At 47.8% G+C, this 26,609-nt stretch overlaps 1 non-coding gene and 1 pseudogene across 1 annotated transcript; both read right to left on the bottom strand.

The window, feature by feature from the left end:
* Window positions 1-13,047: 13,047 nt before the first annotated feature.
* Window positions 13,048-13,128, bottom strand: TRNAL-AAG (transfer RNA leucine (anticodon AAG)). Its single transcript has one exon. It is a non-coding gene; the product is annotated as a tRNA-Leu (tRNA).
* A 718-nt stretch (window positions 13,129-13,846) lies between these two features.
* On the bottom strand, window positions 13,847-26,408 carry LOC123046824 (receptor kinase-like protein Xa21; annotated as a pseudogene).
* Between the last annotated feature and the right edge of the window lie 201 nt (window positions 26,409-26,609).

Genomic DNA, 26,609 nt, shown 5'->3' on the forward strand with positions numbered 1-26,609 from the left:
GTTGGCAAAGTGCCCATTGCTGTCGGTGGCGGACGGCAAAGAGCCTGCATATTGGCTCTTTTTTCTGTTTTTTTGTAAATCCAACAATTTTCACAGCAAATATATATGACATATATAGATATATTTCACAGGGCTATTTAACAGCACATAAGTTTCATCGTACATACATATATAGTTCCATCCATTCATACATAGCAAGTTGCACATACACATAAGTTGCAACCATTAGGAAGTTGCACATACATATTACAATGCAAAGTTTCATCAAGATAGCAAGTTCCATCGTAGCAAGCTAGAAGAATACTAGAAGAGAATGAAATAAAAAACAAGCACTTCATCATAGCAAGCTAGCTTCCGAGTAGTGAATGAAATCTGCAAAATGGTAAATAAGAAAGTTAGGAAAAGGTGACTAGAAGAAGAATACTAGAAGAAGAAGCACGCCATCGTTTATGAGGTAACTTAGGTGAAATGGATCGTTTATGAGCTAACTTAGGTAAAATGCATCATTTTAGAGCTAACGTAGGTAAAATGGATCATTTATGAGCTAACTAAGCTAATTATGTCGTTTTTTACATAAGTAAGCTAAGTACATGTCATTATTGAGCAAACCTAGTTAACTAAGCATATTATAACTAACTTAGGTCATTTTGGAGGAAACAAAGCTAAGTATAGATCGTTTTAGAGCTAACTTAGGTAAAATGGCTGCTTTTGGAGGTCAGTAAGCTTATTAAGTCATTTTGGAGGAAAAGAAGCTAACTCTAGGTCATTAAGGTAAGCATATTGGAGGAAATAAAGCTAAGTCTAGGTATTTATGCATTTGTTAAGCAAATAACTAGAGAAACTTACCTTGATCATGGAGGTGTAGGAGCGGGCTGGCTCGTGCCAGTAGCTGGAGAAGGATCGTGTGATGCTTGTGTGGAGTTACGCTGCACCAAAGATCATTTCTAATGTTTTGTTAGCATGATGACACTCAAATGTTAAGACTAGCAAGTAACGTCCATTCAAATTAAACTCACCGTGGGCTCAGGAGCAATCTCTAGATCAATGGCTATGGAGCCACAGGACCTCTCGCCACCAGATATCATCACCTGCTCTGGATCAATGGGAATCTGGCTCGGGTTAAACTCCTCCCCTTTCCTCGCCTTCCCCTTGACTTGCTTGTAAGAGGCAGTGTGGGCCATGGCATACAGGTCGTACCCCTCTGGCACCTTATTTGTCTTATTGTAGCATGCCTGAAAGAGAGAAACAAAGTAAATTAGTAATTGAAGGGCTCAAGCTAGCATGATGAATGAATTGCATTAATCATGAAGCAAACCACATACCCAGTTCCGCCCGAACTGATATAAGATGGAGCTACCTTGATGGTGTGGCACACCTTCAATTTGGGCACGTTTGTCCTTGGCCTCAGTCGGCTCCCCTTCCATCTTTCAACACCTGCCATGACAAAGAGTAAACGAAATTAGTACAACATAAAAAAATACCGACATGAATAATAATATGTATATCACTTAAGTGTATCATCATCAAGTACAACATAAAAAAATTGAATATCTGACAGTACTAATAATCTCGATCAGTATCATCAATAAATGCATAATCATCATCATCACTATAATCAATGACGGGCTCATAGGGTTCAGTGGCATCAACATCTGGAAGGCCACCTTTACATAATCGGTCAAGCATTGACAGGTCATCCGCAGCAGTAACCTCTTCTTGTTCCGGCTCTTCTTGTTCCTCCTCTGGGGTGATGTGGGATTCACTCTCGCTGTCTACTTCAATGTTTTGGGGTGAAGTATACCGGTTCTTGAAACGCTTTATGGAAAGACGTGTCTCTTGGAAGAATTCTCCTTCATATGTGTCTGGGTTAATGTGAGGTTCATAATCCTCTTCCTTTGGGGGAGATAGTCTAGCATGTGGCGGCACTTCATAAACGACATCCCAACCTTTCAGATTTGGATTAGTTTGGCAGGCCCACGGTAGATAGAATACTTGGGTCGCCTGTTGAGCCGTAATATAGACATCAGGAACATCTAAATGGGTGCTTTGGTTGATTTCAACTAGCCCTATATGTTCATGAGTCCTTCTAGTCTCCTTCGGCTGAAACCAATAACATTTGAAGACTACGACAGTCGGTGGGTTTTCACCATAGAATAGAAGTTCATAAATTGCTTCAACTCTCCCATAATACTCGGTACCTCCTTCGCCGATAGCAGATACACAACAATTTGTAGACTTTCGGTCGGCCATAGATAGCTCTTTGCCATAGGTACGAAAGCGATACCCGTTGATGTCATATTTGTCAAATGAACGGACCTTATAGTCAAAACCATTAGCGACTTGTCTCAATTCGGCGTCCATAGACTCTGAATTAGCCTACAAGTTTAATATGAAAGGATTGTTGCATTACGCACAAATTAGTGAATGAAATGAAATTGTCTAATAGAAATTACCGTTTGTTTGAACCAAGAGATGAAATCGGGATAGCCTCCTCCTTGCTTTGCGAGAAGCTCATACTCTTCGACGGAATCCTTTTGGATCACCGCTCCATACGAGAATAGGGCAACGTATCGACTGTATGAAATATCCAGGAATAAGGACAGTTCAAAGGAAATAGAAGTTGTGAAATAATATACCGAGAACTTACTCGATGTACGGCCGCACTTCTATCAGGTTGTTGAAGATATACAATGAAATGGTCCGCCATTCTTCGTTATCCAAAGATACTGGATTTGAAACACTGGCTGGTGCGAGATTCCCTTTGAATAGGCTGAGGTTGGATCCACCCTTTTTAGGCTCGTCGGCATTGTACCAAGGCTTCGGATTATGCAAATGACGATTTTTGGTTTCGTAGTGTGCTGTCACGAAGTTTGCCGCCTCCTCAGTGATGAATGCCTCAGCCATTGATGCTTCAATTCTACGTTTATTTTTACATTTTTCTCGAAGCGTCTTCTGCATCCTCTCAGTTGGGTAGCACCAACGATTTTGCACGGGCCCCCCCAATCTTGCCTCTGTCGGGAGATGCAAAATCAAATGCTGCATTGGATTAAAGAAGCCCGGTGGAAAGATCTTCTCTAACTTGCAGATCAACTCTGGCGCCAACTCTTCCATTTCTTCTAGCACGCCAGGCGATAGTTCTTTCGCACAAAGAACACGGAAGAAATAGCTGATTTCTGCCAGTACTAGCCATTCATCCTCAGGGATGAAGCCACGCAACATCACCGGCATTACCCGCTCAATCCATATGTGCCAATCATAACTCTTGAGACCAAATATCTTCAATTTATCAAGACTCGCTCCCCTCTTTAGATTCGTTGCATACCCATTGGGGAACATCAACTGCATTTTCACCCACAAGATAATTTCCCTCATAGCTGGCCTTCCAAGATTGAACCATGCATTTGGCTTCGTCCAGTTCTGCTTTCCTTTCGGTTCTTTCATGTTTTGTAACGGCCTATCACATAGCGCCTCCAGATCGACTCTAGCCTTAGTATTATCCTTTGACTTCCCATCTATGTCGAACAATGTACCAAAAAGTGCCTCGGCGATATTTTTCTCAGTGTGCATCATGTCGATGTTGTGTGGGCAAAGGAGGTCTTTGAAGTAAGGCAGATCCCATAAGCATGTTTTGTGAGTCCAGGCGTGCTCAGAATTATACCCCTTGAAGTACCCTGGACGCTCTGGATCTGGCTTGAGAGCGTTTAACTGATCCAGGGTCTATTGGCCTGTCAACGCAGGTGGTGCAGATTTTTTTACAACTCTACCTTTGATGAAGTTCTTCTTGTCTTTCCTGAACTTATGGCGAGGATCCAGGAACTGTCTATGCATGTCGAAGCAAGAAAACTTGTGACCGGCCTGAAGCCAACAAAACTCAAGAGCTCCCTTGCATGTGGGGCACGGGAACCTTACAAACGAATAGCGCATACGCCAGCAAGTCATGCGGTGAGTACATGTACCAGACAAGCATTATGAAGTTTCGTTTGCTGTAGGCATCGTATGTCTTGAACCCATTATCCCAGGCTTCTTGCAATTCGTCCTTAAGCGGCTGCATGTACACATTCATATTTTTCCCCGGATAGTTGGGCCCTGGAATTATCAACGTCAAGAAAATGTTCTTTCTTTGCATAATCTGTCCGGGGGGGAGATTGAGTGGAAAGACAAATACGGGCCAACAACTGTATTGGGTTGCCATCATACCAAACACACTGAACCCATCCATGCTAATGCCGACTCGAGGATGCCTCGGATCTGCCGCTTTGTCAGCATGTAATTCATCAAACTTTTTCCACGCAACACCATCCGATGTGTGTACCATCATCAAATTCCCATATGCATCTAGTTCGGTTCTTTTGCCTATTTTGTGCCATGTCATCTGTCTGGCCGTCTCTTCGATCATGAAAAGACGTTGAAGTCTTGGTACGATTGGCATATACCGAAGAACACTAACGGGGATTTTGGTCTGTGTCTTCTCACCCATACCGTTGTCTACCACAATATACCTGGAAGACTTGCAAATGGGACAATAGTTCAAGTCCACATAGTCAAGCCTAAATAAGGCACATCCTTTCTCACAGGCATGTATCTTCTCATAGGGCATCTTCAGTGCACGGAGGATTTTGTCCGACTAGTACAGGTTTGCAGGCATTACATGGCCTTTGGGTAGAAAGCGTCCAAATACTATCATAATTGCGTCATAGCATTCTCTGCCCAAGTTGAACTGAGCCTTCAGAGCCATTACTTGTGAGATGGCATCCAACTAACAGAGCTCAGTGTGCTCGTGGAGCGGACGTTTTGAAGACTCCAACATTTCATTGAAGGCCTTTGCAGATTCCTCCATCTCCTCATCCGAATCCCGAGCATCGTCATAGTCTTGCACCATGTTTTCCATCCCGGTACCATGCTCGTCGGTGCAACGATGATCCACCTCAGCTCGGTCACGTTGGGCAGACTCACCATGAAATGTCCACACCGTATAATCGGGCGTAAAACCATTCTTCTGCAGGTGTTTGCCGATTTCAGCCTCTGTCCTCTTTTCCCAATTGCCGCACTGGAAACAGGGGCACCAGTTTTTTCTCTGGCCATTTGCAAATGCGGCTTGCACAAACCCCTTGGTTTTTGTGAACCATTCAGCGCTCCATTTGTTCTGACTAGCGTGACCGGTATACATCCACGCACAATCACTCATCTTGACTTTTAGAGCTACTGGACACACAACAATTATATATATAATTCACCATGTATATATTCATCAGTTGATCTACTTTGTCAATTTTATTACGTCCATGCAACCTACACTCTAATAGGTAGTGATAGGTCCTAATCTCACCCGAGTATGTGTAGATTGGGTTCATATTCCCATATGCTTTGCTCTGGATCCGACGCAAAATTTTGGCAGCACCTCCCCGCTGTTCTCCTGATACATGTCTCTGCAATAAACAGAGAGGATGTGTACCCGGAGAACAACAAGGGAGGCACTGACGAAATTTATGCGTCGGATCCGGAGCAAAGCATATGGGAATATGAACCCAATCTACACATACTCGGGCTGTCCATGGATAGCGTTGGACAATTTGAAAGAATCAAGGTTATAAATATGCAAATGCATGCATATTTATAACTATGACACTTTCGAACGGGAGACACATATTGGTTACGCATACTGATGATTCAAGACACATATATAGCTAACTATCAAATTTCATCGGCACGAACACTGGAACAGAGCAAATAATTAATGGGGGAGGAGGACATGTCATTTGTGCTCACCCACGAACGAAGGGGCAGAGCTCGTCAAACGCACGACGAGGTCGTCGAACACCAAACCTCGCAGCGGTGAAACAACTGCACATTTAAATCAACCCGATCAACACAATTATATATGATGTTTTTCATAACAAAATCGAAAAATATATGACCTAACTAATAATTCACAAATATAAGACCTCGTCGGCCTCGGGGGGTCGGGTGTCGGGGGGTCTGGGTGTCGGGGTCAGGGGTCAGGGTGTGGTGTCGGGGTCGGGGTGTCGGGGTCAGGGGTCAGGGGGTCGGGGTGTCGGGGTCGGGGTGTCGGGGTCAGGGGGGTCAGGGGGTCGGGGTGTGGTGTCGGGGTCAGGGGGTCGGGGTGTTTACTTCTATCCTTCTTCTTTCTTGTCTTCTTCTTCTTCTTTCCTTTCTTCTTCTTTCATATGTTTTCTACTTTTTTACTTCTTTTCGTTTCTTCTTTTCTTCTTCTTCTACTTCTTCTACTTCTTTTCTTCTTCTTCTTTTTTCATCTTGTTTCTACTTCTTTTCTTTTCTTCCTTTCTTCTTCTTCTACTTCTTTTCTTCTTTTTCTTTTTCATGTTTTTCTACTTCTTTTCTTTCTTCTTGTTCTACTTCTTCTACTACTTCTACTTCTTCTACTTCTTCTAATTCTTTTCTAACACTAACACAAACACAATCTAGCACTAACAATTAAACAGCAAAAAAATGAAAAAATAGAAGAAGAAAAAAAGTAGTCCCTCATCGGAGCAATGGGACGGTCGGCGGGGGAGGGGGGCACCGGGTGGCGGCGGCGCCTGGCGGCGGGTGCGGCGCCGGGCGGCGGGTGGCGGGGCGGCGGGGCGTCGGCGGGTGGGATGGGGGCGGAGTGGTGGTGGGGCGACGGGCCAAGGGTGTGAGGGCGGGGGCGGCGCCGGGCGGCGGGGCGGGGGCGGCGCCGGGCGGCGGGGCGTCGGCGGGTGGGGTGGGGGCGGAGTGGTGGTGGGGTGACGGGCCAAGGGTGTGGGGCGGGGCGGCGCCGGGCGGCGGGGCGGGGGCGGCGCCGGGCGCGGGGCGGGGGCAGCGCCGGGCGGCCAGTGGCGGACGGGTGGTGAGGCGACGGGGCGTCGACAGGTGGGATGGGGGCGGGGGTGGTGGGGCGACGGGCCAAGGGTGCGGGGGCGGGGCGGCGCTGGGCGGCAGAGGCGGCGGGCGGCGGCGGGGGGCGGCGGCGGCGCCGGGCGGCGGGGGCGGCGGTGGATCTAGCTAGAGCGGGCGGCGGGGAGGAGAGAGGAAGAGAAGAGAGAGTAACGGGCGGGGGGGTGTGGCATCCGTTAGTACTCTGCTCGTTGCCGTCCGCCTTTATCTCTCTTTGCCGTCTACTAGCAGACGGCAAAGAGGTGGGGTGTTAAGTTTTTTTTAAACGGGCGGGGGTGTGGGGTCCACCTCCCTCTTTGCCGTCAGCCAGCGGACGGCAAAGTTTCTTTGCCGTCAACTGGCAGACGGCAAAGAAATGGCGCATGGCAAAGAGTTTCTTTGTCGTCTGCCAATTCTTTGTCGTCTGCTTTTCGGTAGCTGATGGCAAAGAGCTTCTTTGTCGTCCGCTAGCGGACGGCAAAGAGCTGGCAGATGGCAAAGTAGCTGATTCCAGTAGTGTTATGCTTATTTATTGCTTAGCCATGCTCGTAGACGGGGATTGGATCATGATTCACACATGGAAGTTTGAGAGTTATTTAATCATGGATAACATTAAGGTGGCAACTTTAATATACATCTGGGTAGATTGTTTGAGGCACCTGGGGAACCCAGTGTTGCCTGTTTAAGGAAATCCCAGAGTACCGGTGTGATTTTTCCTTCGGTTCGCCACCCAGGCTCAAAGGGGTTATAAGATTATTCATGCTAGAAACTTCCGTGTGCAGCCACAAGCCATTATGGGCTCTGGCATAGTTGAGTAAGTTGCGTGAGCTCTTGAAGAGGTGGACTAGCAGATGTAGGGGAAAGTAGGTGTACCGGTCCGCCCGGGGTAGAGAGTTAATGCTTTAGAAAGACTATGTCTCGATCATCCAATCATGGATGTGGTCGAGTCTTGTGGGGAAAAGTGTGCAAACCTCTGCAGAGTGTATAAACTAATCATGGTTAGCCGTGTCCCCGGTTATGGACATCTTGAGTATCTGGTACTTGAATTATTGATTTGATCTCATCACTTTACTTAATGAATTTATTGGGTTAATGATGATACTTTTAATTGGGATTTGAGTTTGAGTTACCTTCTCAAATATTGGGCAACTTGGGAGTAGTTAAATAAATTTATTCCTTTATTGTAGGGGAAAACTAGCTTTATGCAAAACCATAAACTTACAGCCTCCACCAGCCAAATATTGCATGTAGATATAGTTCTTGCATTCTTTTACTTTACAGTGTAACTCTGCCAGCATATTCAATGTGCTGACCTACACGGCTGCAACGTCTCATGTTGCAGACTCCTCAGACGACGAATAAGGTGCGATAGGTCGTTGTTTTGCACTCAGCTATGTCGTTGGAGTTGATGGACTCATTTACCTTCGAAGCTTTCGCAGTTATTTAGTTTAGATGGTCTTCAGCCATGACATCTTTGTGTAATCATACTCTTTATGAGGACTCGATGTAATAAGTGTGTGATTGAACTCTGTTATAATTCCTCGAGTACTGTGCGTGTTAACATTACCGATCCAGGGATGACACTGATGCACAGAGACTTCGGTCCATTCGGATCGTGGTCGCTACAATTCCTTCTTTAGTGTCCTGAGATTACGATGTATCTACTAGTTTATGTTGACGATATCATCCTCATCAGTTCCTCAGATGCAGCTGTTGATCGTCTTGTGACTGCGCTGAGTGATGAATTTGTTGTCAAGGACTTAGGTGCTTTGCACTACTTTCTTGGTCTGGAGGTCTCACAGTCTTCTGTTGGGTTGACTCTTACTCAGAAGAAGTATTCTCTGGACTTACTGCGTCGTGCTGGTATGTTATAGTGCAAACACGCTATCACTCCGATGTCTGCAACTGATCGGTTGTCTGCTCTTGATGGAGATCATCTTTCACCGGATGATGCTACTGAGTACCGTAGTCTCGTTGGTGGTCTGCAATACCTCACCATCACCAGACCAGATGTCTCCTATGCGGTTAACTGTGTGTGTCAGTTTCTTCATGCACCCAGGACGTTACATTGGTCGGCTGTGAAGCGTATTCTACGCTATGTCTGTCTCACTGCCTTGTATGGTTTGCTTCTTCAGCCTGCGTCATCTTGTGAGCTCTCGGCCTTCTCAGATGCAGATTGGGCTGGTAGTCCTGATGACAGGCGATCCACTGAGGGATATGTTGTGTTCTTTGGTCCTAACTTGATCGCCTGGAATGCTCGGAAGCAAGCTACAGTATCTCGCAACAGTACTAAAGCTGAGTACAAGGCAGTTGTTGATGCCACAGCTGAGATTATCTGGGTACAGTCCTTATTGCGAGACTTGAGAGTCTCTCTCAGTCAGCCTCCAGTCCTTTGGTGTGACAACATCGGTGTTACATACCTTTCATCTAATCCAGTATTCCATGCCTGAATGAAACACATTGAGGTTGAGTATCATTTTGTCCAGGAACGCGTTGCACAGAAGCTACTCTGTATCAAGTTTATCTCCTCCAAAGATCAACTTGCTGACATCTTCACGAAGCCTCTTCCACAGCCACAGTTTGTAGGTTGTAGGCGCAATCTTAACTTACTTACTTCAGGCCATAGTTAAGATTGAGGGATGGTGTTAGAGCGTAAATACATAGACTTTGTATACACCTTGTATTGTACCCTTTGGTACTTCTATATATATGAGATAGCCACACCCTATTTAGCGTGTCGTGCAGTTTACCAACAATACGTCTTACACAGGGAGCACTCGGCCATGTCGCCGCCCTGGATTTTCTAGGCGCGGAGGCTGGAGGCGACGAGGGTGTTGTAGATGATGTTGGTGGTCAGGTCGAGCAGGCCAATGCAGAGGCTGGCGCCGAGGAAGATCTCTTCGAATGTCGTCGCCGTGGCGAGCCGCTTGCGGGCACGATCATAAGAGTCGCGGATCTTCTGGAGGAGCTCCGATCTCTCCCGGTTGACAACCGTGCGCCGTGGCTCGAACCTTGCAAGGTCCTCCGGCTTATAGATGCGCTCCATCGCCGCCGGCGGCGGTTGAGGCGTCTGCGAGGCGGTGATGGAACCAAACTCCATCGCAGCAGCTAGCTATGCAGCGCGCACCTTTTATCACCGAGGCCCATGGCCTGTATTTATGGGGAAACGATTTCTCACTTCTTTGCGTCAACCATATCGACATGTCGCCATGGTGCCTCTTGGGCCCACTAACCTCTCAATCCCCCGATCCCTTTGGTCTTCCTCCTTTTTCCAATTCAGATTGAGACACTTTCCAGATGCAGGTTGGGGTTTGTCTCTTTCCTCTCGGTTTCTCCAATCCAGATGCAAGCACGCCATTGCCATCGCCGATGTTGCTGTAATCGGAGACACCCCAAGTTGTCGCCACGCTACTGCAGGCTGGAGCAATGCGCGCTACCAGCTGTTGTTTTGGGCATCGGGGTTGCAATGCTTCCATCCTCACAACGGCGGCATGGCTGCAGCTGCAAACAGGAGTTGGAAGCGATGATAGCCACCACAACATGTCGTTGCTGCAAGCCTGGGAAGGGCGGCGACGGCCACCAGCCCTCCAAGGCTTCCCAATGCCCATGTGGCGATGGCTGCGACTGAAGGCAACACTGGCGATGTTTATGCGGCGACAAGTTTTGCAAGGTAGGTAATGTTATGTTGCGGCGACTTTGCACTTGTGGTTGCGACAGCTGCAACAATGTTGCAACGACATGTCAAGGCTTGTTTGTGACAATGGCTTTGCGGCGACGGCCATGTTGTGGGTGTGACCCCGCAACATTGACGATGCTACAGCGACTGCAGCAGGCAATGGTATTGGGCAGCGGGGCGACTACAACATCAACACTTTTACAAGGCATTTGACCAGATTGTGCAGGGATATATTGGTTGTAAGGACGTCCGATAACTAAGAGTTATCACCTGTGCAACATGTAGCACACGCACAGTGAGCCCACACATGTGCGCGCGATCAAGCTCCAGGCCTCCTCCAGCTAGGCGACCGAGCGGTTGGTCAATTATTTGACTCCATTTAGTAAATAGACACACATCTTTTTCTGGCCCGTTGTGCCGGTGATACATAATGCCGCGAGTATATGAAGTTCCCACATCACAGTAAAAAAAACTGAAATTCCCACAAGTCTATCATAAAAAATTAAAAAAAATGGAGAAAATAACAGTTTCCCGCCTCCCGCCTCCGCATGTCTCTTCTTGCTTCATTTCCCCGGCGCCTCTTTCTGTTTCATTATGCATCTTTGTTCAAGACTTGGCCACCTTGTCTCAAGATAGGAATTGGTTTGTGCTGTAGTGTGTGGGTGTGCTATCTGAACCTTTCTTGGTTTGACAGCAATGTGACCGGTTTGATCCTTGTATGAAAGCATGTCAATTAGTGGCAATTCGATTTAGTAGCTGGTCAATGAATGTCTCTGATGCACGCACTATTGATTTCCATGGGGAAAAAAAGGTACTGTATGTCTCTTATTTCCATGGGGAAAAAGTAATACTACATGACTCTTATGTTCTTTTATTTCCAAAGGTACTATATGAAGTTCCCACATCACAGTAAAAAAAACTGAAATTCCCACAAGTCTATCATAAAAAATTTAAAAAAATGGAGAAAATAACAGTTTCCCGCCTCCCGCCTCCGCATGTCTCTTCTTGCTTCATTTCCCCAGCGCCTCTTTCTGTTTCATTATGCATCTTTGTTCAAGACTTGGCTACCTTGTCTCAAGATAGGAATTGGTTTGTGCTGTAGTGTGTGGGTGTGCTATCTGAACCTTTCTTGGTTTGACAGCAATGTGACCGGTTTGATCCTTGTATGAAAGCATGTCAATTAGTGGCAATTCGATTTAGTAGCTGGTCAATGAATGTCTCTGATGCACGCACTATTGATTTCCATGGGGAAAAAAAGGTACTGTATGTCTCTTATTTCCATGGGGAAAAAGTAATACTACATGACTCTTATGTTCTTTTATTTCCAAAGGTACTATATGAAGTTCCCACATCACAGTAAAAAAAACTGAAATTCCCACAAGTCTATCATAAAAAATTTAAAAAAATGGAGAAAATAACAGTTTCCCGCCTCCCGCCTCCGCATGTCTCTTCTTGCTTCATTTCCCCAGCGCCTCTTTCTGTTTCATTATGCATCTTTGTTCAAGACTTGGCTACCTTGTCTCAAGATAGGAATTGGTTTGTGCTGTAGTGTGTGGGTGTGCTATCTGAACCTTTCTTGGTTTGACAGCAATGTGACCGGTTTGATCCTTGTATGAAAGCATGTCAATTAGTGGCAATTCGATTTAGTAGCTGGTCAATGAATGTCTCTGATGCACGCACTATTGATTTCCATGGGGAAAAAAAGGTACTGTATGTCTCATTATGCATCTTTGTTCAAGACTTGGCTACCTTGTCTCAAGATAGGAATTGGTTTGTGCTGTAGTGTGTGGGTGTGCTATCTGAACCTTTCTTGGTTTGACAGCAATGTGACCGGTTTGATCCTTGTATGAAAGCATGTCAATTAGTGGCAATTCGATTTAGTAGCTGGTCAATGAATGTCTCTGATGCACGCACTATTGATTTCCATGGGGAAAAAAAGGTACTGTATGTCTCATTATGCATCTTTGTTCAAGACTTGGCTACCTTGTCTCAAGATAGGAATTGGTTTGTGCTGTAGTGTGTGGGTGTGCTATCTGAACCTTTCTTGGTTTGACAGCAATGTGACCGGTTTGATCCTTGTATGAAAGCATGTCAATTAGTGGCAATTCGATTTAGTAGCTGGTCAATGAATGTCTCTGATGCACGCACTATTGATTTCCATGGGGAAAAAAAGGTACTGTATGTCTCATTATGCATCTTTGTTCAAGACTTGGCTACCTTGTCTCAAGATAGGAATTGGTTTGTGCTGTAGTGTGTGGGTGTGCTATCTGAACCTTTCTTGGTTTGACAGCAATGTGACCGGTTTGATCCTTGTATGAAAGCATGTCAATTAGTGGCAATTCGATTTAGTAGCTGGTCAATGAATGTCTCTGATGCACGCACTATTGATTTCCATGGGGAAAAAAAGGTACTGTATGTCTCTTATTTCCATGGGGAAAAAGTAATACTACATGACTCTTATGTTCTTTTAGAAGATAAGTAGTAAAAAAGTATCTTGACCAGAGTGGGATTTGAACCCACGCCCTTTCGGACCAGAGCCTTAATCTGGCGCCTTAGACCAACTCGGCCATCTGATCATTTTTGCTTAATGTACACGTTTTCTCTGTAAAATACAGTACATGATTCCAGGTAACTTCCATTAGGCCACAAACCGCCTCGCGTACTCAGGCCCAACCCGACGAAGGCCGCATGCTTCCTAGACCAGCGAGGCATTTCCCTGCAATTCTGCCTCCTTTTGCAGCACCTTCAGACATTTTGATCCAGCACAATGAACCACCGTGATTCAGAAATCATCAATTATACAAGCACCCAGGACAGTTTTTTTGTTCGACAAAAGGAGCGCACACCCCCAAATGAAACCGATAATACTTGCAACGTTCAGCAAAATAAAACCTGACCATGGCCTCAAGGCAGTAATTAAAGCAAACTGAACCACCTCACACAGGAGGGATACACCAGCAACGTAACCAGCCTCGGGAGAGATTTGCTTCAACAAAACTGCCCAGAGGTGTATCATAAAACAGGAAACAAATGGACAAAAGTTTCAGACCTCGCATACGACGACAGCCTCAACCCGACAAGGGGAGAGAGCCATGTACCAACCTCCGAGGCCACAGCGTTTGGCCAAGGTCCACCGATGAACGAGAGAAGACCGGTCGTGGCAATGGGCGTCCTCGAAACGACTTCCTCCTTGTGGCAGCACAGGCATTTCCCAGAATCCTGCCCCTTCTTGCTACACCTTTCAGACATTTTGATCCAGCACAACGAAGCAACGCAATTCAGAAATCATCATCGAAACGAACTGTGCAAGTACCTAGGCAAGCGGTCTAAAGCAGCTGATACTGTACTTGGTGCAGAAGCACTGTAGCAAATCATATACTACATTCATGCATGCAGGCACTTTAGGCCTCCGCTGTCCACTTAACGTAGTCATCTTTTATCTTCTCGAGCCTCACGGCCACTTCGCTCATCTTTATCCTCTGGTCCGGCGAGTCGCTGGAACACAGCAAACCCAGCTCGAATACTGGCATGAGAAAGCTATCAACCAAGCCGCGGCTTGATGCAGAAGAAGAGCCTTGTGGTTGTAACAACTAGCCATCGACCACTTGGGCCAGCTCTGCCGGGAACGCCTGACGAACCCACTGCCTAAGGCTCAGTCCTGCGACAAACATAGCATCTGTTGGTCTCCTTCCTGTTAAGACTTCGAGGAGCACTATCCCGTAGCTGAACACATCACTCTTCCGCTATGCTCTTCCGAGGGACCCGTACTCTGCTCGGCATGCCAGTAAATGGGAGTTAAATGTTTTTTTTTTTGAACAACTGAAAGGCGCATAGCGCGCCAATTCATTCATTATAACAACAGCTTACATGATTAATGGCATATCCCTTTTGTGATACATCTTGGATAACCTGCTTCAGGGAATGATGCCAGCGTTGATGTTCAGCAATAGTACAAGTAGTTACACAGTGTTGATTTGGATTAAATTCCTGCGAATAAGCTAGCTTTGCTGCATCATGAGCTACCGAGTTTTGGTTCCTTCTTACATGGAATACCTGGACATGGCTTGAGCTTGTGAGGACACAGAAATCTGCTAATATACCTCTAATCATCCAGTGTCCAGGCTGCCTGGTTGGTTCCCTTGCCGCTGCTGCTTTTGCTAAAGTTAAATTATCCGTTAGAATGGCAGCCTCATGTATTCCTGTCATGTTTATGATGATGGCTGCTAACTTGATCGCCAAGGCTTCGGCATGTATCGCTGATTGAGCTTGCATTGCTGTTGCGGAAATCTTGATCTGCCATTTTGTTCGTCTTTCTTGTCCTTCTATGGATATCCCTATACCTGTTTTCCCTGTTCCGTTCACACTTGATTGTTCCTGTTTATTCCAAGCTGCATCCGTGAATATTTTCGTTGAGGCTGAAATTTCAGTCAGATTAACTGTATTCCCTTGAACATATTTGTCTTCCTTATGCTTGCAATCCTTTCCTGTTTCAGAAGTAGCTGTTTCCTGCATATTTATATTTTGTTCCAAAGACAAACTGTTTATGATTGCTTGAGCCGCATGGAAGACCTGTATTGGAGATGCATCTTTTCTTTGAAAAACTGTCATTCCTGAACTTCCAAAGGCACCACAAAAAAGTGAAAATATTACTTAAGGTTGCATTTGGATGATTTGAATTAGCCAAGTTTAAGATGGTAGTAACTAAAGAATCTGAATTCTGACACAACAAATCAGCTCTAATGTACCAGGGGTTTGCGAACCATGCAGCTCTAGCATAAACACAGTTGAAAAATATGTGCATCTCATCCTCTTCTAAGCCACATCTTGAGCAGAACTTACTAATGTGCTTAGAATACTTACCTGCTCTCTTCCCTGTAGGTAAAGCTTTTCTTACCAGTCTCCATGCAAATGTTTGGATTCTAGGAGCCATATTTCTGTCCTTCCATACCTGCTTTAAGAGTTCTTTTAAATTATTGTTTAGAGTTCTAGGTTGTGGCTCTCCTTCCTCTTGCAAGACCTGCAAACAAGTTTTATATGCACTTTTTGTAGTGAATTTCTCTGTTGGTGTGTGTTTCCAACATAAAATATCTTCACCTTCTTCCTGTATGATTGGCACCTGCTTGATGGAATTAGCTGTATCAGAATCAAATAAAAGATCTATGAGATTAGCATTCCATTTTTTCTGCCCTGGAATCCAAAGATCTCTAATAAGAGCCGGATAGATAAAATCATTATCTTGAATTATGAGATGATCATAAATACTTTCCCAAGCGTTAAACCACGGAGAGCTCCAAAGGGAGATATTGCCAGCCCTGATTTGGAAAAAAGAATTTCTAATAAGAATTGGCCTAACTTTAAGAATGGAGGCCCAAAAGGCAGATTTGGGAACATTATAATTGGCTCTCCAAAGAGAGGAGTCAGGAAAGTATTTAGATTTCAGGATTTTTGATAGATGGCTGTCAGGCTTTTCAACAATTCTCCAAGCAGCTGCAAGAATGAGACACCTGTTGGTAACTTGAATATTCTTGATTCCTAGCCCCCCTTCATTTTTTGGAGCACAAATGTCCTTCCAAGCTCTAAGACAAAGAGATTTGGCATTAGCTTCTTCCCTAACTCCCGTCCACCAGAAGTTCCTAATGATAGCAGTAAGTTTGGCCAAGAATTTTTTGGGGAAGAGAATATTTGACATATAATAAATGGGAATAGAAGCAAAAACTGAATTAATAAGAGTGAGTCTACCAGCATGTGAAAGTTTATTGGCTTTATAGGTTGGGAGCTTGGATTTGAATTTGTCAATAACAAAATTATAAGCTGAGGACCTATCTTTAGCTGGGAGAATGAGAGGGTGACCTAAATGAGTGAAATTATTATCAATGATGGGAACCGGAAAGATATTTCTGATTGCAGGTTGAATACTAGGATCCACACCTTTACTAAACAGAATACCTGATTTGGTCCAGTTGGGGGTTTGACCAGAGATAGTACAAAAAGAACGGATAATCTCATTCATAGTATTAGCTTTCTCTATGGTGGCCAGACCACAAACAAGGAGGTCATCGGCAAACATGAGAGAATGGATTGGGGGGCAATAAGGTCCAAGAGATATACCTGACAAGTGGTTGGCTGTCATGGCTTCTTGCAAGGATATTGAGAGCTCATTTATGGCAAGGACAAACAAATAAGGTGAGAGAGGGCATCCTTGTCTTATACCTCTACTACTTCTGAATCTCGCATAAGATTGACCATTAATGATAACAGAGAAAACAGGAGTAGCTATGCATGCATGGATGAGATGAATGAAATGACTATGCAACCCTTTTCGTGTCAAAGCCGATATAATGAAATTCCACTCAAGACGATCAAAAGCTTTTGCCAGATCAATTTTAAGCATAAAGGCATGAGTGTTCCAAGAATTAAGAGTAAAGGAATGAGTGATTTCTTGGGCAATAATGATATTATTACTAATTCTCCTACCTTCAATAAAAGCTTGTTGAGAAGGATGAATAAATTAGGGAGGTGTGGTTTAAGTCTATGGGCCAAGGATTTAGCAATAATTTTATAAACAACATTGCAGAGACTAATAGGTCTAAAATCAGCAAGAGTAGTACAAACAAGTTTTTTAGGAATTAGAACAATGTTTGTGTTATTTATATGATTAGGCATTACCCCTGTTTCATAAAATTTTCTTACCAGATTGGTGATATCCTCTCCTATCCAATCCCAAGCCGCCAGGTAGAACGCCACATTGAATCCATCTGGTCCTGGGGATGCATTGATCTTCATTTCCTTCAAAATGCTCCAAACCTCTTGTTTATCTGGGATAGTGTTGGTATAATATCTGCTGTCATTGTTTGTTGTTGTTGCATCGTACGGCCTCCCAAGATCTGCATTGTTAGACTTGAAGATTGATCAAAACTAAAGTAATGAAATGTTTACCAACAAGTGCATTTCGTTCTATAAAACAAGAACTGCATTGATAAAGATTGATGATGTGTGCTGACTAGTACCTAGTGCCATATAGCCAACCGTTCCAGGCATGCTCGCGGAGATCATGGAGCTGTCATCACCTAATAACAACCTTGCGATGCCAAAGTCCGCAACGTGCGTGTTGAGATACTCATGATCACATGTACTTAGGCAGCTAGGATCTTCTTTTTATTGTTTCCTAGTCTACGGATATCTCCCGATCCTTTCCTTGTATAGCGGATACGGTTGAGATATTCTTGCCCATGTACTCTATATATGCTACGGCATACGATCAATGAGCATATCGTATATTCCACATGGTATCAGATACCGAGTTTTCTTCCTAAACACGGTTCCGCCGCCGCCGCCGCACCTGAGCCGCCGCTGCCAGGTCCCGCCGCCGCCCTTTGCCGCCGCAGTCCCTCTGCCGCCGCATCCCAACCCCGCTGCCATCGTCCCTCGCAGCCACCTCCCTCCCTCTCCCTCTACCTCCACCGAACCCTAGCCGCACGCCACCATGTCATCCTCCTCCTCCGGCGCCACCCAATCCTCCAACCCCTTCACCGGCCCTGCTCCCATCCCCGCCGAAGTGATCCGCAACGTCGACATCCTCGCCCGTGTGCCCATCCGTCTCTCCCAGGAGGACTCCTCGTACTATGCATGGAAGACTCACTTTAACCTTGTTTTTCGTGAGTTCCACCTTCAGGAGCACATCAACGGCACCGTTGACGCCGCGGCCATGGCGTTTGACGCCGAGTGGTCGGCGGTTGAGGCGACGCTCATTCGCTAGTTCTTCCTCACCATCTCCAAGGACCTGTTCTACACGGTGGTGCAAGACGGCGATGACGCACACGCCGTTTGGACGAAGCTCAATAGCCTCTTCACCGACAATGGCTACAGCGGCTCGTTTTTCTCCAACAGGAGTTCTTTGGGTGCCATCAAAATAGTCCCTCCGTGGACGACTTTTGCATGCGCCTCAAGCGCCTCTGTGACGAGCTCCGCGACATCGGCGAGAACGTCTCCAACGACCTTCTCCTCAGCACCCTCGTCGCCGGCCTCAACGAGGAGTTCACCCACGCGGCTGCCAACCTCACACTCATCCCCAACCCGACCTTTCCCAAGGTCGTCGCCTACCTGCGTTTGGAGGAACGCCGGATGAAGAAGATGAGGGCCCGGGCGGTTCACACTGCCCTCGCCGTCGGCACGTCGCGTGGCACGGCTCCCCAACAGCCGCCGGCGCCCTTCCCGCCCCAGCCGGTCCAGCTGCCCTTCCCGTGCCCCCAACAGGGGGCGCCGCAGCCCGCTCCCTCCAACGAGCGCGGCGGTCGCCGCGGCAAGGGAGGCCGCAAGGGCCAGCAGCGGGCGCCCAACCCCGCCGGGCCACCCCGCGTCCAGCAACAGCAGCAGCCCGTGGCGCCGTGGGCTTACGGGCAAAACCCTTGGACCGGCGTCGTCCATGCATACTCTATGCCGGTTCCCCGCCCCACCGCCCCCGGCATCCTGGGTCCTCGGCCAGCGCAGCACCAAGCCTACCACGCCGTCCCGCAGCCACCTGCGGCCTTCGCGGCGTTCCAGCAGCCCGGGGCCTACCCGGCCTATCCACCGCTGCCGGCCCTTGCGCCGCCGCAGCCCGGCGCCGGCTTCTACAACTCGGCCCCGGCCTTGCTGCCTTGGGACCCGTCTCTTCTAGCGGCGCTACAGTCGGCCCCCACCCCCAACACCTACACCGGTGGCGGCCACTGGTGCATGGACTCCGGGGCTACCGCACACATGTCCTCCAACTTGGGTAACCTCACCTCTTTCTCTCCCACCAAAACCGCCACTCGCATTACTCTCGGCGATGGCTCTTCCCTTCCCATTACACATGTTGGTTCTACTTCCTTTCCGTCTTCTAGCACACCCATTAACATGTCTCATATCTTAGTTTCTCCTGAACTAATCAAAAATCTTGTCTCTGTTCGCCGTCTTACTCGTGAAAATCCAATTACGGTTGAATTTGACGGTTGTGGTTTTTCTATGAAGGACGCCCGTTCCAGGATGGTTCTTCACCGATGTGACAGCCCGGATGACCTCTACCCGGTCCACCCACCATCCTCCACCGACGCCGCTCCTGTCGCCCTCTCCGCCGGTGTGGACCTCTAGCACGCTCGTTTGGGTCACCCTAATCACGCCTCGCTCCGTCACATTCTTCGTAGTTTTTCTTTCACTTGTAATAAGGTCGATGACCATACTTGTCATGCTTGCCGTGTTGGCAAACACGTGCGTCTACCCTTTAGCAACTCTACCACTAGATTATCCGTTTCAGTTGATACATTGCGATTTTTGGGCATCACCCATTGCGAGCAACTCTGGCTATCTTTATTATCTTGTCATCTTAGACGATTTCACACACTATGTGTGGACTTTTCCCCTTCGGCAGAAATCGGATGTTTTTTCAACACTCACATCTTTTTACTCATTTGTCTCTACGCACTTTGGTTGCCCCATTCTTGCGTTTCAAACAGACAATGGGAAAGAGTTCGATAGTCTTGCCGTCCGCAACCTCCTCACCACACATGGTACTGTTTTTCGTCTAACATGTCCTTACACCTCACAGCAAAATGGGTGGGCAGAGCGTGTACTCCGCACTCTCAACGATTGCGTCCGTACCCTCTTATTCCATGCCAACATCCCGCCTCACTTCTGGCCCGATGCTCTCGCCACCGCGACTCTCCTCGTCAACATCCGGCCCTGTCGTGTTCGCTGGAACTATACGCCGCATCAATTGCTCTATGGGACTCCTCCCTCATACGATGATCTTCGCATCTTCGGCTGCCTCTACTACCCTAGCACCGCCTCCACCGCCCCCCATAAGCTTGCTCCGCGGTCCCTTGCTTGCATCTTTCTTGGGTACCCCTCCAACACAAAGGGCTACCGGTGCTACGACCCAGTCTCTCATCGGGTGATCACTTCGAGGCATGTTTACTTTGACGAAAAAGTGTTTCCGTTTCAGCAGGTACCTCCCTCGGATGCACCAACTTCGTCGACCCGGCCTCCCCTCGGCGGGCCTTCTGCCGCGTTACCCACCCCTCGCGACGGCCGTCCCGGTCTGACCATCTCCGAGCTTGGCGACTCTGTTGGCGTACAGAGCGGCTCGGACGTCTGGGCACCGGGCCACTCCGCGACCTCGGCCTCCTCGACTTCGGGTTCATGCGCCTCTACCTCGGGCGCCTCGTCTGGCTCGTGTCGGCCACCTACGGCTTCGACCGCAGCTGCCCCGGACGCGCCCCCACCTGCAGCCTCGCCCACAGCGGCCCCAGGCGCGCCACCTGCGGCTTCGCCCGCAGCCGCCCCGACCTCGCCACCTGCGGCCTCGGCCGCAGCACCGCCTGCGGGTTTGCCACCCGCAGCACCGACCGCCTCTTCACCGGTCTCGCCACCTGCGGTCGCCCCGCTGGTCTTGCCACCTGCGGCCCCGGCCACGCCCGACCAGCCCGCTGAGGAGATCCAGCCGCTTCACATCACCACGCGCTCCCGCACCGGTGCTCTTCGGCCCAGCACGCGCTATCCCTCGGAGGAGTATCTCTGCGCGGCTTCCTCCTCACCGTCGCCAGTTTCGTCGTCTGTTCGGGCTGCCCTCCGCGACCCCAACTGGTTCGCCGCCATGCAGGAGGAATTCGATGTGTTGCAACGCAACCGCACCTGGCAGCTCGTCCCACCTCCCCGCCACGCCAACATCATTAGCGGGAAGTGGGTTTTCCGGCATAAGACCAGACCCGACGGCACCCTTGAGCGGTATAAGGCTCGTTGGGTGGTTCGCGATTTCCGGCAACGTGCCCGAGTTGACTTCACCGACACCTTCGCTCCGGTCGTCAAGCCGGGCACGATCCGCACCGTCCTCCAGCTTGCGGTGTCTCGTGCTTGGCCGGTTCATCAGCTGGACGTCTCCAACGCGTTCCTCCACGGCCATCTTGCCGAACAGGTCTACTGCCAGCAGCCCACCGGCTTCGTCGACGCCGACCATCCTGAGCATGTGTGCCTGCTCTCTCGGTCCCTCTATGGACTGAAGCAGGCGCCGAGAGCGTGGTACCAGCGCATCGCCACCTTTCTTCAGCAGTTAGGCTTCCGAGCTACTCATTCCGACGCCTCCCTATTCGTGTACCATCATGGATCGGCGATTGCTTACCTCCTACTCTACGTCGACGACATTATCTTCACGGCCTCCTCGGTGCAGCTTCTCGACCAGCTCACTGCTCGTCTCAGCACCGAGTTCGCCTTGAAGGATTTGGGGCCACTTCATTACTTCCTCGGCATTGAGGTCATTCGGGGTTCCGACGGGTTTTTCCTTCATCAACAGAAGTACACCCATGAGCTTCTTGAGCGCGCCGGCATGCTTAACTGCAAGCCCGCTGCCACTCCTGTTGACACGAAGGCCAAGCTCTCAGCGCTTGAGGGTTCCCCAGCACCGGATGGTCCGTTTTATCGGTCTATCGTCGGCGCTCTTCAGTACTTAACCCTCACACGGCCGGATTTGCAGTATGCCGTTCAGCAGGTGTGTCTCCACATGCATGCACCCCGTGACAGTCATTGGAACCTGGTGAAGCAGATTTTACGCTACATCCACGGCACTATGTCCCTTGGGCTCACCCTGAGAGCATCCTCCTCCACCGACATGGTCGCCTACTCCGATGCTGACTAGGCTGGCTGTCCGGACACTCGTCGTTCCACCTCCGGCTACTGCATTTACTTGGGGCCCTCCCTCGTCTCCTGGTCGTCGAAACGACAGCCCACGGTATCCCATTCCAGTGCTGAGGCAGAGTACCGGGCTGTTGCCAACGCCGTCGCCGAGTGTTCCTGGTTACGGCAACTTCTTCAGGATGTGCCACTCTTGTGTACTGTGACAACGTCTCTGCTGTGTACCTCTCCGCCAACCCCGTTCATCATCGGCGCACGAAGCACATCGAGCTAGATATTCACTTCGTGCGTGAGCAGGTGGCTCTCGGTCGCATTCGTGTGCTCCACGTTCCCACTGCTCAGCAGTTTGCCGATGTCATGACCAAGGGGTTACCGACGTCTACCTTCGAGGAGTTCCGGTCCAGTCTATGCGTCACTAGCGACGTATCGACTGCGGGGGGGTGTTGAGATACTCATGATCACATGTACTTAGGCAGCTAGGATCTTCTTTTTATTGTTTCCTAGTCTACGGATATCTCCCGATCCTTTCCTTGTATAGCAGATACGGTTGAGATATTCTTGCCCATGTACTCTATATATGCTACGGCATACGATCAATGAGCATATCGCATATTCCACAGTGCGTTGTCATGTCCTTGTCGAACAACACATTGCTGGGCTTCAAGTCGCAGTGCAACACAACCTCGTAGTGCTCATGGTGCAGATACGCCATTGCCATCGAAATGTCGAGCATGACGCCCAGCCTTTCGAGGAGTCCCAAGTGCCTTGTGCCCTGAGAGTAGTGGAGTGTCTCTAGGCTGCCATTGGGCATGTACTGAAGCACTAGTGCTCTAAATTCTGTGTTGGAGCATGTGTTGAGTACCCTTATCAGGTTACGGTGTCGCGCCATGCGCATCACACGGCACTCAACATCAAAGGATCTAGTTGCATGTTCAAGCTGCAGGTCAAAAACTTTTACTGCAACCACCAAACCATTGCTCAGCTGGCCCTTGAAAACTTTCCCAAAGCTCCCAGACCCCAACAGGTTGCTCTCGCTGAAATTATCAGTGGCATGAGCGAGCTCGTGGTAGGAGACTAATTGATGGCTTATGATGTCAACCATTCCAGGAGAAACTGTCATCCCTTGCCGCTTCCAAACTTTCGTTTTGGCTATCACAACTATGCAGGATGCCACAGCTCCAATTATCACAATGATAGCTGGGAGCAAAATTTGGAGCATGCGACTGTGGGTTCTTGGAGAGTTACCCATACATGATGGAAACCCTAAACGCGAAGCACCACAAAGCCCTGAATTTCCCATCAAGGACTGCAGGCTGATGTTTGAGAAAACACCTCCTTCCGGTATCTGACCTCGTAGGTTATTGAAAGACAGGTTCAATATAGACAGGATGGTAAAATTGGCCAGGTACTTTGGGATGGGACCTGAGAGACTGTTACAGGATAGGTCCAAAGTTTGCAAGCTGGCCAGCTTGTCAAAAGAATCTGGAATACCGTTATAGAATGAATTGTGTGATAGGTTTAGATCAATTATCATGGTAAGTTTTCCAATCGACTCTGGAAGACTACCCATTAAGCGGTTGGCAGAGAGATCCATGTGGTAAATTTGCTTTAAATATTTGATATCAACCGGTAATGTACCATCCAGGAAGTTTTGAGATAAATCAAGCCGAAGGAGGCTACCAAGATGAAATAAACTTGGCGGTATAGTAGATGATAACTGGTTATAAGACAGGCTAATTTGTTCTAACTTGGTATGATTGCCGATGTCCTCTGGTATGGAGCCAGATAATCTGTTGTGCTCGAGCTGCAATTTTATTAGGCTCTTTAGCATTGCAGTCTGTGATGGGATTGGGCCAAACAAGCCATTCTGACAGAGGTTAAGAAATTGCAGATTCTCCATCATCATGATTGAATCTGGAATTGCACCATACAATTGGTTTTTTGAAAGGTCTAGCACTCTAAGATTGGTTAAATTTGAAATCGTAGCTGGAAGTTCACCAACTAAATTGGTCTCAGATGCAATGAAAGTCTCCAACTGACTTGACAGATTTCTTACATAGCCAGGGAGGCCACCAATGAAATTGTTTGACGAGATGTCAAGGTATAGGAGCTTTCTACAGTTAGAAAAAATGGACAAGAAGCTGAGATCCCCTTGTAGGCGGTTGTCTGATAAACTAAGTGTCACCAAAGAATCCATGTCACCAATTGTTGTAGGAAGTGATCCATCCAGGATATTTTGGCCCAACACTAGAAATGATCACTCAGAAAGATTACCAAGAGAAGCAGGAATTGGTCCTGTTAGTTGGTTTTTTGAAAGATGCAGATATGAGAGTTGATCTAGCTGTCCAAAAAATTCCGGAATAGCTCCTGTCAGTTTGCTCACCGCCAGATCCAGGACACGTAACGAAGTGAGGTTGCCAAGTGCAGGAGGGATTGGGCCAACGAGGTTATTTCGACCCAAGGAAATGAAATATAGCTGAGTCAAATTGCCAAGCCATGCTGGCACAACACCTTCAAACAAGTTATCAGGCATGGAAATAACTTTGAGGTGCCGACAAGATGCGAGCCCCAATGGAATCTGACCAGTGAATCTGGTGTTTCCCATGCTGATTATTTGCAGCATGGGGAGGCTGAAATTTTCCTTTTCAGGGATAGGGCCAGTTAAGTTGTAGTTGTTGCTAACAAAGATTGTATGGAGTTTAGACATGTTGAAGATAGCAGGAAGAAATGGGGCGGTCAGATTATTGTACTGAAGGTCAAGAAACTCGAGCACTGGCAATAAGGTGATGGAATCCGGTACTGTTCCCCACAAGCTGTTATTGCCGATGTTTAGATAAGTTAACATCGGCGTATTGTTGAATAGATTAATCGGTATCGAGCCACTGAGGTAATTCGTCTGGAGATTTATGGAGCGAAAATCACGCAAGTTCTGTAACTCTACCGGGATTGCACCAGAAAGATAGTTGGCCTCCAAGATAAGGAATTGGAGTCTAGTGAGGTTTCCTATGGTGGGTGGGATGCTACCAGACAGATCATTGCGGGCAAGGTCAAGGAATTTGAGGCGACGCAGTTTTCCTAAATCGTCAGGAATGGAGCCCGTCAGGACGGTGTTGGGGAGGTTGATGATGGAGAGGAAGGAGAGGTTACCAAGGTGAGGAGCGAGCGATCCATGGAGGGGCACACGTGGCAGCTCCACAGCCGTGACACGCTGCCTGTGCTTGCTGCACGAGATGCCAACCCAGTAGCAGAAAGACGTGTTGGTGGTCCAGTTGGTTGCAAGGACGCCTTGGGGGTCGGAGAGCTGGGCTTTGAAAGCCAGCAACGCGGCAAGATCGGTCTCGCTGCCGTTCACACTGGTCGGACTCCGAGAAGAAGCGCCGACACCGGGTACTACGGTTGGCGTGGAGATGGCCCATAGTACTAGTAATAGTAGGAGGGCAGAAATGTGTGAAGCGGCCATCGAGCTGTCCGTTATTCTGCTCATCTAGCTGTTCAAATATATATAGCGAGTTTGGTCCATGATTACGTTGCTTTCCACACATTTTCAACCTCTCCTTTTCTCTTTGCCCTGCCGGCCAAGTATATTAGAGATATGGAAAAAATAAGGATTATAAACTAATCATACATTTTCAATCGCTATCTGGAAGCTTGTATAATTGTACAGTGCCAAGAAACTTTGAACATGTTCACGTCTGTTGTGCAACTGCCAATTGGCATCCTGTGATCCTGAATGCTAAGTATGCTCTTACTAGAGGCCTTAACAGACAACCTAATGCTAAGTAATCGTGCTTCACCAATAGTTAGTTTCTCTGCCTTTGTTACTATTACTGTAGAGAGTAGACTTCAACTTTGTTTATTTTTTATAAGAGATCTCATTTTTTTTAATAGTAGATAGATTACTTCAACTTTGTGGCCTCTATATTTGTCCATTTACGCTACAAATTGAAAAGCGACCCAAACAATCCGCAAATGCAATGCAGGGATTAATATGATTTCGCCGCTACCACTTTTCTCTTATTTTTTTTATTTTTTTGCATTACTGTGACAGAAGAATGAACTACTCCCTCCGTAACAAAATGTAAGATGTTTTTTATGTCATATGCAAAATCAGAAAGCATCTTACATTCTGGTACAGAGTTTGTACCTACTACTAGTACAATAGTACTCGTTGTGATGAACTAACTGTAATTAATTACAGGAGTAGAGAAAGATACGACGGTAAATTACCAGATCGAAACCAAGGGAGAGCGAATCGAGCGAACCGCCCGACACCCCTGAGATTGACCGCTTGACCGCCTCGCTCGTCGTCCATGTGCCGTCCCGCCGCAGCAGGGTCGTCTTCCTCCGCCGGGACGCCCCACCGGGACGGCGCCATCGCCCCGCAGGCGCGCCCGCCTGACCGGCAGCAGCACCCAGC

Source organism: Triticum aestivum, chromosome 2B (assembly GCF_018294505.1).
Source record: "Triticum aestivum cultivar Chinese Spring chromosome 2B, IWGSC CS RefSeq v2.1, whole genome shotgun sequence".
In the NCBI taxonomy this organism is placed as follows: Eukaryota; Viridiplantae; Streptophyta; class Magnoliopsida; order Poales; family Poaceae; genus Triticum; species Triticum aestivum.